This window comes from Monodon monoceros, unplaced genomic scaffold, assembly GCF_005190385.1.
Source record: "Monodon monoceros isolate NGI ecotype Baffin Bay Population unplaced genomic scaffold, NGI_Narwhal_1 Super_Scaffold_5, whole genome shotgun sequence".
NCBI lineage: Eukaryota > Metazoa > Chordata > Mammalia > Artiodactyla > Monodontidae > Monodon > Monodon monoceros.
In genome coordinates this window covers 66,877,754-66,890,585 of record NW_021703782.1, presented here as the reverse complement: position 1 = coordinate 66,890,585, position 12,832 = coordinate 66,877,754, and the positions used below count along the sequence as shown (strand labels likewise).

Genomic DNA, 12,832 nt, shown 5'->3' with positions numbered 1-12,832 from the left:
CACAACCTTCCATTCATCAAGACTATTATCCCCTAACAAGCATGTTTATTCATGAAATTACATTCTGTTTCCCAAAAATTATCTGCCAGGGTTGGAATCACCATCTTCCAAGGCCACCTGAGTAACTGTTCTCTATACACAGAACATGGCATATTTTGGTGTTGCTTCCCTTATAATAGTCTTCATCTTCCTCTCCTTCTCTCATTCATTGTGTTCTTAGCTTGGCAGCATTGTTTCTGTATTACTATATATCCACTTCCCCAGCTTCTCTCTGATTTCATCTCTCTGACAATAACTTAAAACGACTATGCTTTGTGAAGTGAGAAGATAATTGCAGTAATAATATCAATCAATAAATTTTTTTGAGCCGGTAGCATGTGCTGAACACCTTACTTCTTCTTACAGAATCCTCACAAGAACCCTCTTGAAGTGGCTGCCGTTAGGGGCAATCGTTTTCCTCTACACTTGTTACTTGCCATGTAGAGAAAAACCGTAACTGTAAAACTCCCAGCCCCTCTCCACTGCCTCATACTAACCCCACGGAGGAGAGACTCATCTGACAGTAGAGCATGGGTGAGGAATGGGGATGATGTGGGGCACCACTCTTCCTCCTCCTTTGAGATCCCATGCTGTGCTCTGCCCCTGTGAGGGGCATCCTGTCCTGGTCTAGGACTGCTGGGTAGGAAGGTCTGCCTCTGAAGCCCACTTGCCCATAAAAAGATGCCATATTCTTTAATATCAGCGTTAACAATAATAAAGATGGCGTGCTGACCTCCATCTGTCTAACCCTTTGTCTTATTTCTGGTTAGCTCACAACCTGGGTCGACAAGGTAGGGGGTGTTATTTACCATCACTTCCCCACCTGAAGAAGACTCAATAGCTCTACACCTATTTTACAGATGAAGAAACTGAGCTTTAAAGAAGTTAAGTAACTTGTCCATGTTCACATAGCTAGTACGTGACAGAGTCTGAACCTGAACAGGGTCTGTCTAATTCAAATCCATATGCTTAACCACTGTGCTATACTGCTTCTCCTATGCTTTCTTTGCCTACCAGGATTTGCATCATACTAATGCCATACCTACCCAGCAAAACAAAGAAACAAGAAGTCCCTGGACCCCTGGATTGGTTCAGAGTGGGTGCCAGGACCTCCTGGAAAGGATCTAGACACCCCTTTTGAAAAGATTTCAAAGGGCCTCATCTTCACATGCATAAACATTACAACCTGACTTCTTTTTCTAATTCATAGTGACAGTATTGGGATTAAAAGCCACCTCCAAAATAACATGAAAGGAGAAAGTAGATATGTAACAAACATCTGGTGAGCTTGTTAGGTTAGCACAGTAGCTTCTGGGGCAGCTAACTCACCTGGTGTATGTGTCATTCAGCCTATGTTCAACGGCTGCACTCAATAAATATTAGATCACAACCAATGCGGGTAAGAGCCCTTATTTTGGAATCCTGATTACTTCGCAAAGGTTTCTTCAGTTGGTCTATTTCTACATATGCAGTGAAGCATGTAAACAAAAGAGGAGGTACTGTTGAAGTGCACAATTTTTAAAAGCCTTATCCAATCCATCTCAGTAGCATATTGAGGGGTGGTTTTAAACACAATGAAAGGCTTAAAAGAGGTCTCCCCCTCCCCTTCCACCCTGTGGCCCATCACACGCCACACATCTTTCCCTTTCCCTTAAAACTCCAATAGCAGACATCTGGAAGTGACTAAAATAGCAACAACTCCTAGCCTAGCCAAGGTTCCATTCGGTCTCCATGTCAGCGCACATGGCTTTCCCTGTGGGAGCACTCTGCCATCCCAAAATCTGTGACAGAGAAACCACAGTCAGAGCCAAGTTTCAAATGAGCACAGAAAATTCCTGTCCAACTCTAGGTTCCATGCTTGCACATTGTCTACCAAAACTCTAATTTCTGTTTGAATGCTGCAGCTGGTCTAGTCCACAGAAATCGACACACATCTATGAGAATGCTTTGATGATGCAGTCGCTAGGAATCAACTCATGTATTTATTTATCTAACTAACTTTTATCGAGAACTTATTTGCCAAATACTATACACAAATGGAGTGGGAGACTGGATTACAGAGGCCCCTAGAAAAAGTTCTGCATGCAAATGTCCCCTTTATAAGTATGTGTCACCTGAAATTATATTAGAGTTCCACCCCTTTGGTGTTTCTCACTATAAATAAATACTCACTGTGAAAGACAACATTCTATCCCCATGATGGTAAATGAGTTTCATCATCCTTAGTAAGCCTTTTTAGTTTGTAGTAACTGTCAGACCATTATTTTGAAAAAAAACCGTGAAGTCAGAACTAGTAGGAAAGGAAGCTATAACTTGTGAACTGTGACTGCTGAGGGTATGTGAAAGGGAAGTAGTACCACACTAGTAAGAGTATATTTCTACTTTTCTCTGAACTGTTATCAGTCATTTATACCTTAGTGTTAAAGAAAGCTTCAAGTGTGGATGAAAGATAGGGAATGACATCATTTAAATTCTGATACGCTCGGGACACGGGAGAGAAGCAAGGAGTGAAATGGCTAACAACACCCAAAACAAACCTTGACCAACTTTATAAGAATAGCAGCCAGCCTGGCACTTATGTGGTACATGCTGAGATCCAGCCCCCAGCCACCCTCCTTCTCTCCAACCAGACTTGCCAAGCTCCATCTAATGCTTTGCTCGCCTCCGAGTTTCTTTTCCTTTTGCTCCAACCCAGATCTAGAGTTATAAAACTGATGTTATACAGTTCTAAGCTAGGAAGCATGTAGATTACAATGAAGCTGGGCTGAGCCTTCACAGATCCTCTCATTTTCAGTAGAGGGAATGAACTTCTACCTGTCTATGGGACCCTAGGCAGTGAACTCTGGCCTTCAAAAAGCTGTGAAGTAGACAGTTTTTTTTGGTGCCCATCCATGCATAAAAGGCTCAGAGTGGTTGTCTAATATCACACAGGTAGTATGTGGTAGGATTCAAATCCAAGTCTGTCTAAATCCCATGACTGAGTTCTTTTCATTATGCCACACTGCCTTTTTAACCATGCTGGCTTCTGTAAAGAAAACTTCTGTTTGCCTTTTGTGCCATGATCCATAACTGACACTAATGGTGGGAATTCTAGATCATATGCCCAATACCCATTACACATCTCACTCCACTTGGATGTTCCACAAGAACCTTGAACTCAGTACATTTTAAAAGTTCTCCCAGAGAAGCAAGAAGAACTACAATCCTGCAGCCTGTGGAACAAAACCCACATTCACAGAAAGACAGACAAGATGAAAAGGCAGAGGGCTATGGACCAGACAAAGGAACAAGACAAAACTCCAGAAAAACAACTAAATGAAATGGAGATAGGCAATCTTCCAGAAAAACAATTCAGAATAATGATGAAGATGATCCAGGACCTCAGAAAAACAATGGAGGCAAAGATCAAGAAGATGCAAGAAATGTTTAGCAAAGACGTGGAAGAATTAAAGAACAAACAAACAGAGATGAGCAATACAATAACTGAAATGAAAAATACACTAGAAGGAATCAATAGCAGAATAACTGAGGCAGAAGAATGGATAAGTGACCTGGAAGACAAAATCGTGGAATTCACTGCTGTGGAACAGAATAAAGAAAAAAGAAAGAAAAGAAATGAAGACAGCTTAAGAGACCTCTGGGATAACATTAAACACAACAACATTTGCATTATAGGGGTCCCAGAAGGAGAAGAGAGAGAGAAAGGACCCGAGAAAATATCTGAAGAGATTATAGTCAAAAACTTCCCTAACATGGGAAAGGAAATAGCAACCCAAGTCCAGGAAGCGCAGAGTCCCATACAGGGCTCTAAACCCAAGGAGAAACATACCGAGACACATAACAATCAAACTGGCAAAAATTAAAGACAAAGAAAAATTATTGAAAGCACCAAGGGAAAAATGACAACATACACGGGAACTCCCATAAGGTTAACAGCTGATTTCTCAGCAGAAACTCTACAAGCCAGAAGGGAGTGGCATGATATACTTAAAGTGATGAAACAGAAGAAACTACAACCAAGATTACTCTACCCAGGAAGGATCTCATTCAGATTTGATGGAGAAATCAAAAGCTTCACAGACAGGCAAAAACTAAGAGAATTCAGCACCTCCAAACCAGCTCTACAACAAATGCTAAAGGAACTTCTCTAAGTGGGAAACACAAGAGAAGAAAAGGACCTACAAAAACAAACCCAAAACAATTAAGAAAACGGTAATAAGAACATACATATCAATAATTACCTTAAACGTCAATGGATTAAATGCTCCAACCAAAAGATACAGGCTTGCTGAATGGATACAAAAACAAGACCCATATATATGTTGTGTACAAGAGACCCACTTCAGACCTAGGGACACACACAGACTGAAAGTGAGGGGATGGAAAAAGATATTCCATGCAAATGGAATTTCAAAGAAAGCTGGAGTAGCAATACTCATATCAGATAAAATAGACTTTAAAATAAAGAATGTTGCAAGAGACAAGGAAGGACACTACATAATGATCAAGGGATCAATCCAAGAAGAAGATATAACAATTATAAATATATATGCACCCAACATAGGAGCACCTCAATACATAAGGTAACTGCTAACAGCTCTAAAAGAGGAAATCGACAGTAACACAATAATAGTGGGGGACTTTAACACCTCACTTACACCAATGGACAGATCATCCAAAAGGAAAATTAATAAGGAAACACAAGCTTTAAATGACACAATAGACGAGATAGATTTAATTTATATTTATAGGACATTCCATCCAAAAACAGCAGATTACACTTTCTTCTCATATGCGCATGGAATATTCTCCAGGATAGATCATATCTTGGGTCACAAATCAAGCCTCAGTAAAATTTAAGAAAATTGAAATCATATCAAGCATCTTTTCTGACCATAGCGCTATGAGACTAGATATCACTTACAGGAAAAAAAACTGTAAAATACACAAACACATGGAGGCTAAACAAGATGTTACTAAATAACCAAGAGATCACAGAGGAAATCAAAAAAAACCTAGAGACAAAGGACAATGAAAACACGACAATCCAAAACCTATGGGATGCAGCAAAAGCAGTTCTAAGAGGGAAGTTTATAGCTATACAAGCCTACCTCAAGAAAAAAGAAAAATCTCAAGTAAACAATCTAACCTTACAGGTAAAGGAACTAGAGAAAAAAGAACAAACAAAACCCAAAGTTAGCAGAAGGAAAGAAATCATAAAGATCAGAGCAGAAATAAATGAAATAGAACCAAAGAAAACAATAGCAAAGATCAATAAAACTAAAAGCTGGTTCTTTGGGAAGATAAACAAAATTGATAAATCATTAGCCAGACTCAGCAAGAAAAAGAGGAAGAGGACTCAAATCAATAAAATTAGAAATGAAAAAGAAGTTACAACAGGTACCGCAGATACACAAAGCATCCTAACAGATGACTATAAGCAACTCTATGCCAATAAAATGGACAAACTGGAAGAAATGGACAAATTCTTAGAAAAGTATAACCTTCCAAGACTGAACCAGGAAGAAACAGAAAATATGAACAGACCAATCACAAGTAATGAAATTGAAACTGTGATTAAAAATCTTCCAACAAACAAAAGCCCAGGACCAGATGGCTTCACAGGCGAATTCTATCAAACATTTAGAGAAGAGCTAACACGTATCCTTCTCAAACTCTTCCAAAGTATAGCAGAGGGAGGAAAACTCCCAAACTCATTCTACGAGGCCACCATCACCCTGATACCAAAACCAGACAAAGATGTCACAAAGAAAGAAAACTATAGGCCAATATCACTGATGAACATAGATGCAAAAATCCTCAACAAAATACTAGCAAACAGAATCCAACAGCACATTAAAAGGATCGTACACCATGATGAAGTGGGGTTTATTCCAGGAATGCAAGGATTCTTCAATATACGCAAATCAATCAACGTGATACACCATATTAACAAATTGACAGAGAAAAACCATATGATCATCTCAATAGATGCAGAGAAAGCTTTCGACAAAATTCAACACCCATTTATGATAAAAACCCTGCAGAAAGTAGGCATAGAGGGAACGTTCCTCAACATAATAAAGGCCATATATGACAAACCCACAGCCAACATCGTCCTCAATGGTGAAAAACTGAAACCATTTCCACTAAGATCAGGAACAAGACAAGGTTGCCCACTCTCACCACTTTTTTTTTTTTTTCAGTACGCGGGCCTCTCAGTGTTGTGGCCTCTCCCATTGCAGAGCACAGGCTCCAAATGCGCAGGCTCGGCAGCTATGGCTCACAGGCCCAGCTGCTCCGTGGCATGTGGGATCTTCCCAGAACAGGACACGAACCCGTGTCCCCTGCTTCGGCAGGCAGACTCTCAACCACTGTGCCACCAGGGAAGCCCTCACCACTGTTATTCAACACAGTTTTGGAAGTTTTAGCCACAGCAATCAGAGAAGAAAAGGAAATAAAAGGAATCCAAATCGGAAAAGAAGAAGTAAAGCTGTCACTGTTTGCAGATGACATGATACTATACATAGAGAATCCTAAAGATGCTACCAGAAGACTACTAGAGCTAATCGATGAACTTGGTAAAGTATCAGGATACAAAATTAATGCACAGAAATCTCTGGCATTCCTATACACTACTGATGAAAAATCTGAAAGTGAAATTAAGAAAACACTCCCATTTACCATTGCAACAAAAAGAATAAAATATCTAGGAATAAACCTACCTAAGGAGACAAAAGACCTGTATGCAGAAAATTATAAGACACTGATGAAAGAAATTAAAGATGATACAAATAGATGGAGAGATATACCATGTTCTTGGATTGGAAGAATCAACATTGTGAAAATGACTTTACTACCCAAAGCAATGTACAGATTCAATGCAATCCCTATCAAACTACCACTGGCACAGAACTAGAGCAAAAAATTTCACAATTTGTATGGAAACACAAAAGACCCCGAATAGCCAAAGCAATCTTGAGAACAAAAAACGGAGCTGGAGGAATCAGGCTCCCTGACTTCAGACTATACTACAAAGCTACAGTAATCAAGACAGTATGGTACTGGCACAGAAACAGAAAGATGGATCAATGGAACAGGATAGAAAGCCCAGAGATAAACCCACACACATATGGTCACCTTATCTTTGATAAAGGAGGCAAGAATATACAGTGGAGAAAAGACAGCCTCTTCAATAAGTGGTGCTGGGAAAACTGGACAGGTACATGTAAAAGTATGAGATTAGAACACTCCCTAACACCATACACAAAAATAAGCTCAAAATGGATTAAAGACCTAAATGTAAGGCCAGAAACTATCAAACTCTTAAAGGAAAACATAGGCAGAACACTCTATGACATAAATCACAGCAAGATCCTTTTTGACCCACCTCCTAGAGAAATGGAAATAAAAACAAAAAGAAACAAATGGGACCTAATGCAACTTCAAAGCTTTTGCACAGCAAAGGAAACCATAAACAAGACCAAAAGACAACCCTCAGAATGGGAGAAAATATTTCAAATGAAGCAACTGCCAAAGAATTAATCTCCAAAATTTACAAGCAGCTCATGCAGCTCAATAACAAAACAACAAAGAACCCAATCCAAAAATGGGCAGAAGACCTAAATAGACATTTCTCCAAAGAAGATATACAGGTTGCCAACAAACACATGAAAGAATGCTCAACTTCATTAATCATTAGAGAAATGCAAATCAAAACTACAATGAGATATCATCTCACACCAGTCAGAATGGCCATCATCAAAAAATCTAGAAACAATAAATGCTGGAGAGGGTGTGGAGCAAAGGGAACACTCTTGCACTGCTGGTGGGAATGTGAATTGATACAGCCACTATGGAGAACAGTATGGAGGTTCCTTAAAAAACTACAAATAGAACTACCATATGACCCAGCAATCCCACTACTGGGCATATACCCTGAGAAAACCATAATTCAAAAAGAGTCATGTACCAAAATGTTCACTGCAGCTCTATTTACAATAGCCAGGACATGGAAGCAACCTAAGTGTCCATCATCAGATGAATGGATAAAGAAGATGTGGCACATATATACAATGGAATATTACTCAGCCATAAAAAGAAACTAAATTGAGTTATTTGTAGTGAGGTGGACAGACCCAGAGTCTGTCATACAGAGTGAAGCAAGTCGGAAAGAGAAAGACAAATACCGTATGCTAACACATATATATGGAATCTAAGAAAAAGAAAAAAAATGTCATGAAGCACCTAGGGGTAAGACAGGAATAACGACACTGACCTACTAGAGAATGGACTTGAGGATATGGGGAGGGGGAAGGGTAAGCTGTGAGAAAGTGAGAGAGTGACATGGACATATATACACTACCAAACGTAAAATAGATAGCTAGTAGGAAGCAGCTGCGTAGCACAGGGAGATCAGCTCGGTGCTTTGTGACCACCTAGAGGGGTGGGATAGGGAGAGTGGGAGGGAGGGAGATGCAAGAGAGAAGAGAATGGGAACATATGTATATGTATAACTGATTCACTTTGTTATAAAGCAGAAACTAACACACCATTGTAAAGCAATTATACTCCAATAAAGATGTTAAAAAAAAAAGTATGGCTAATAAGAAAATAAATAAATAAATGAATAAACATTAAAAAAAGGAAGTTCTTCCAAACCTGTTTGTTCCTCCTATTTCAGGGAATGATCCACCAACCTACCCAGTTACCCCAGCCAGAAACTTGGATATTTTCATTATCTTCCCATTTTCACCCATAAGACTCATGAGGCCACTCACTACAGTAACAGATGCTAACTAGACTTATTGTGATGACCATTTTGCAATATATACAAATATCAAATCATTACGTTGTACACCTGAAACGAATATAATGTTATAAGTCAATTTTACCTCAGTTTTAAAAAGGGGAGCTCCCTGAAAACAAGGACATATTTGAACTACTGAAATATTCCTAAAGAAAAGATGTATCATTCCATATGTGAATCACAAAAATATCTCTTCTAAATGTGGCCGGTACAATAAGAGATGAAGGAACTTAGAGAACTGAGACTACCTGAGAGAGGATGCTCTCGCTTTAGAATATCACTACTTAAAAGAACCAATGATGCCAATAAAATAAGGAACTGAACTGCTGTTTGTTAACCTTTAGACTGTGACAGTCTCCTCTGAGGACAGACCTCAAGAATGAGATGTGGCAAAAGTGGGCAGAAGGAATAGGCTTGGGGTGATATGTTAGAGTACAACAAACAATTTTTCATTGGAGTCAGCCACCTTTTAGTTTGAATTTCAATGCCTCCTTTCATTATCTGTGCTGTCTTTGGGAAACTAACCTCTCTGAGTTCCAATCCCCTCAACTCTGAAAAGATTACTGATCTTCCTCTTAAAGGGTTGTCATGAAGATAAAATTTAATGTATGTGCCTGCTTAACACAGAATGGGTGTTAACCCTCCTCTCCTGCCCTTTCTAGGGCTTCCCCCCACCTCCCATATCTATGATGACCAGGGGAAAAGGGGAGGCAAAGTTGACTCACCATTTATCTCAATATGCAATGTACAAAATGCTCTCAAGCTGGAAAGCTAAATGCATTTCCCTTTATTCATAACTCAAATCTTTACTCATATGATCTCACTGTCTGATATCAGCTCAAGCTCATTCCAAATTCCACCTCAGTTCCTCCCTCTCTCCCTTACGAGAATACCAAAGCTCTACAGTCTCTTCCTCTTTATCATTCCTACATCATTCTCATGTCTCCAAATAGCTTGCCAACAAAGACATCCTCTTTTTTTTTAATACATCTTTATTGGAGTATAATTGCTTCGCAATGCTGTGTTAGTTTCTGTTGTAAAACAAAGTGAATCAGTCATATGTGTACACATATCCCCATATCCCCTCCCTCTTGAGCCTCCCTCCTACCCTCCCTAACCCACCTCTCTAGGTTATTGCAAAGCACCAAGCTGTTCTCCCTGTGCTATGCAGCTGCTTCCCACTAGCTAACTATTTTACATTTGGTAATGTATATATGTCGATGCTACTCTCACTTTGCCCCAGCTTCCCTCTCCCCACCCCACGTCCTCAAGTCCATTCTCCATGTCTACATCTTTATTACTGCCTCACCACTAGGTTCATCAGTAGCTTTTTTTTTTTTTTTAGATTCCATATACATGCGTTAGCATACGGTATTTGTTTTTCTCTTTCTGACTTACTTCACTCTTTATGACAGACTCTAGGTCCATCTACCTCACTACAAATAACTCAATTTTGTTTCTTTTTATGGCTGAGTAATATTCCATTGTATATATGTGCCACATCTGCTTTATCCATTCATCTGAAAGACATGCTCTTCTTACTGGCTTAAACTCATTCTAATTCTACTGCTTCAAATAATACTACTTCTGCCAATTTGATTCATAACATGCACATTAGACAATCTCCCTATTTCTTACTATTTTAATAAAACGTACTTTCTTCCTGTTCAGTAAGACCCATCCCTAGGTATTCAATTAAAAATAAATAAATAAAAAATATGGTGCTTTGTAAATGGTGACCTTGAGAGGCCATAAGACTGGCTGATCTTGCACATATCACATGGTACTTGTCTGCTATTAATTAAAGGGAATTTGGATGAATTATGATACATGCTTATAGGTGACAGAGCACTGAGCTCCAAGGGGATACTTCCAGGGGAGGGGGTCCAGAGAGAAGTTCCAAGGTTCTAATATGAACTCAACAGAGAAGCAGCTCCCCCTGCACAACCTCGTCACCTACAGCCCAAAGGTTTTCTGATCCTTCCCAACCTATAGGCTCTTCTACCACAAGAGGTCATGCTTGCATCTATTTTACAGTGTCCTATAAATTGATTCTGCTTCTCTTCACCTGCATCTATATGGCATTGCTTAGCTAAGCTGGTACATTAATCTTCTTAGATGCAAAAAAACAGCTCATGTTCCAATTAGATCATTTAGGCACCAGTCATCTCTACCCTGGGCCTGAAACATGTCTTTTTCTCCTGGCATCTCTGGGCTCTTTGGAAGTACAGAATTCTGAGTTTCCAGGGATCTCAAGGACATCTGGACAATGGCTTCCTCCATGGTGCTATGATAGATGAAATACTGGGCTGTCCGTTTAGATCATCTTATAATACAGAGTGGGCATCTCTATGAGGTAATTGTTCTAAGAAGCAAGTAAAGAATTCAGGCAAAAGGGTAAATATTGAAACTTTCTATTTGAGAAGCTAATTTAGGAATTGCATGTTTATTATGAAAGGTGGAAATGGGATCCAACTGCTTCAACCCCTTCTCCCCTTGTGAGATACAGCATTAAATGGAGTCAGCCTGTGTTCCAGAAACTGTCAGTGAGAAGGATGTTGGAAATTATGACAGAAAAATTACTGATGTGATACAAGACATAGAAAGAACACTAGATTAGGAGGCTTTTATTAGCCATAAGACCCTAAAAAATGATTCTGAGACTCAAAGTTTCCCTAACTTTATAATGTGGGACATGGGATAGAAGATCTAAGGGCACTCTCTTAAAACTCTTATTTTGTGATATGTCAAATAATCGAGTGATCACAGTACACAGAAAAATTAAAAAAGAAATAAGTGAATAATATCACTTTAATGACTCTTTCTTGACCTTTTAATAATCTCACATTGTCTTAGAATAATTTCTAGGCTGGCCTAGAGTTATAAAGGAAAGTGAGTATCATAGGATACTCCTGTTTCCATCTTCTTCTATCCATTGTAAATAGTATTTCACCAAACTGGACATTAGAGCTGTCGAGGGCAATAATAAAATCTTGGTGAGCACACTCACTGCCCAAACCTTTCCCCTAGTTTCCTCCTGTATTCACCTCCTAGACCTTCTGGTACACCCCTTAGCAGCTCTCTTAGTGCCACCTTCCTCTTTGTCTTCCTCAAGTTATTAATACCTTTAAAATCTCAAAGGGACACTGTTTGCAAAACTTTTTATTTCAGTTACTTGACAAATTTATAAGTGTAGAAACTTCAAAAATATGTTTAAAAGCCAAAAGGCCTTTTGTTCATATTTTTAGTTCTTCCTTTCTCTGATATGACTAAAACAACAGAAGATGCCAATAATATTATTAGTTCTTTTTCTTATTAACCAGACTGGAAGCTTATTATTTAACTAATCAGAGGAAGAGAATGAGAAATAAAAATAGTGTGGGGGGTACATAGTAATAAATTATTTGAAATGTAAATGGGGGAAGGAGAGAGAGATAAAGATAGAGAGACGGAAGAAGATGAAGTGATAAAAGAAGAAATAAAAGAAGTAAAATCTAACTCAGAGGCTATCTCCACTCTGAAACCCAGACACCCTAGCAAAATTGACAACCGCTTCCTCAGGGCTCCCCAGTATTTTTTTTTTTTTCCCATCGTTTTACTAAGTGTGGAACACACTGTATACTAGTTGCCTATGTATCTTTCTTCTACTGTCATGACTACCTTGAGGTCAAGAGCCATGTCACATTCATCTTTGTAAAACCAGTGCCTGTTTATATTCCATAAATAAATGTTGACTGGAAATGAAAATTCCAACTGACGGGTGTGATTTAAGATTCCAAAGGCCACCAAGTTGGGGCTGCCGCTCTGCCTTATGCTTATTCCATAGCTGCCTTGTTTACTCAGAGCCTGAGAACCTTTCCTAAAGTTTACATTTGCTGGTACTGCTCACATAAATTTCTTTGGTTCTTATCTCAATGCTCTACAAATCCTCCCCCTTGCTCAGGATTCCCAGTCAACAAGATTCATTAAGCCTCTATTGGTTGA

The 12,832-nt window shown here is 39.1% G+C and overlaps 1 protein-coding gene across 1 annotated transcript in view; it reads right to left on the bottom strand.

The window, feature by feature from the left end:
* Window positions 1-12,832, bottom strand: part of TMC1 (transmembrane channel like 1) — a 163,125-nt gene that overhangs the window by 44,432 nt on the left and 105,861 nt on the right. The gene's annotated exons all lie outside the window — the stretch shown is intronic.